Here is a 752-nt window from a genome sequence, read left to right as displayed (position 1 = left end):
GCCCACCCCGACGCCGATGACGGCCCTGTTCATATATAGATTTTTTTTTCTGTTCATATTGTAGTAGTAGATGATGATGATGTATGTTCATGTGCAAAGAATATGCAAAAGTTAGAATTTTTTCTGTTCATAGATTCTTTTTGGTGATATTATTGTAGAATATGCAAATGTTTGTATGTTCATATGCAAAGAATATGTCATTTCTTTCATAAATTTTTATGATTTTTTCTGTTGTAATTTTTTTCATATAATTTTTATGGTTTTTTCTGTAGTAATTTTGTTCATAAATTTTTAGGACGAAAAAAATAAGAAGAAGAAGGAAAAAGCATGAGGAGAAGTTTCATTTAGTTTTAGGATTATTTTAGTTTATGTTTAGTTTAGGAAGAAGGAAAAAAAGAAGGAAAAGAAGAGGAGAGGAAGAAGAGGAGAAATAAATAAGAAGAAGAAAGAAGATGAAAAAAAGAGGAGAAGAAGAAAGAAATAGAGGAGAAGAAGAAAAAATAGATTAAAAATCTATTTTTTTCTTCTTCTCCTCTATTCCTTCTTCTTCTCCTTTTTTTTCTTCTCCTCGAACCCTCGGGAGCTAGGGTAGAGGGTCAATGGTCACCGAGGGGTTGAGGGTCGTCGAGGGGTCAAGGTTCGAGGGTTCGAGGGTCGAGGGGTCGAGGGTTCAAGGGTCGTCGAGGGCTCGAGGGTTCGAGGGTAGAGGGTCGTCGAGGGGTCGAGGGTTTGAGGGTCGACGGGTCAAGGGT

This window comes from Triticum aestivum, chromosome 2B, assembly GCF_018294505.1.
Source record: "Triticum aestivum cultivar Chinese Spring chromosome 2B, IWGSC CS RefSeq v2.1, whole genome shotgun sequence".
Lineage (NCBI taxonomy): Eukaryota > Viridiplantae > Streptophyta > Magnoliopsida > Poales > Poaceae > Triticum > Triticum aestivum.
The sequence above is the reverse complement of the archived record's forward strand: the minus strand, read 5'-3'. Positions refer to the sequence as shown.